This window comes from Chrysochloris asiatica, unplaced genomic scaffold (genome assembly GCF_000296735.1).
Source record: "Chrysochloris asiatica unplaced genomic scaffold, ChrAsi1.0 scaffold00288, whole genome shotgun sequence".
Lineage (NCBI taxonomy): Eukaryota > Metazoa > Chordata > Mammalia > Afrosoricida > Chrysochloridae > Chrysochloris > Chrysochloris asiatica.
Window position 1 is genome coordinate 78,230 of NW_006408806.1, and position 1,314 is coordinate 79,543.

Consider the following 1,314-nt stretch of genomic DNA (forward strand, 5'->3'; position numbering starts at 1 on the left):
CTTAATAGGAAGAACTGACAAAATAACTGCAACAATGGGCTATAGCATAAAAATGATCATGAAGATGGAGTAGGACCAGGGAATGTTTCTTTCCGTTATACATAAGTTCACCATGAGTTAGTTAATTTGGTGAAAAGTAACAATAACCGATTTTCTAGCTGTCACTTTCTTACAGTTCTTTCTTTCTACTGCCTCATTTTTCTCCAGCAGATGGGTTCAAACTGCCCATTCTTCAGTTATCAAGTCAACAGAGAATTACATCACTAGGGCTCCTTTTAAACAACACTGCTGTTGTTAAGTGATGTCTAGTCAGTTCCAACTTATCACAACTCTATACAGGGTTTCCGAGGCGCAGTTAATGGGTTTGAATCACTGACCTGTGGTTACCGGTCCACTGTCATCTTACAGTGCCACATCAGATCTCCTTAGACGACACCAAAACACTGAAACCACAAATTGACAATACCCATTGCTGCTAGAGAGAATGTGGAGCAACTGGCTGTCTCATACATTGCTCCTAGGAAGGCAAAAAAATACAGCCACTTTTGGAGACAGTTTGGCAGTTTTGTTTTTTTATTAAACTTTTAATTGTGAATTGAGTGAAGGTTTACAGACAAAATCATCAATTTTACATTCAACAAAGTATATACTTTATTCCTTCTTAACGATTTCAATCCCTCCCATGCAACAACAATTGTCCTGATTCCTCCCTGTGTTTGCCTATGTACAAATATCTTCTTTCAAACTCACATATTTGTGGAATATATATGGCACTCATCCTCCAATACCCATTCAGCCTGTGTGTCTACACAGAAAATACTGCTGTTGTAAGGCTGTGTATATAACACTATTTGCCTCAATCCTCTTTATCCTTTGCAAACCTCCCTATATCTTCATGTATCTTCATCATTCTTCTGCCAACCTACCTCTTTTTATATATTGCCTTCCCCATCACCCAAATTAATATGTGTCTACCCTGTAGCCAGTGAATTATTGTTTCTTTCCTTCCACCCCTGGTAACCATCAAAGAATGTTTCTTTTAGTATGCAAACCTTTTCTTGAGCTTTTACAATAATGGTCCCACACAGTATTTGTCCTCTTGTGATTGACTTATTTCACTCAGCAAAATGTCCTCCAGGTTCATTCTTGTTATGTAGTGCTTCACAGATTCATTGTTACTCTGCAATGTTGCATAGTATTCAATGGTGTATGTACCAAAGTTTGCTTATCCATTTTTCCATTAAAGGGCATTTAGGCTATTATGAATAGGGTTGTGATAAGCATCGGTGTCATACATCTCATTTTGTCCTAGCT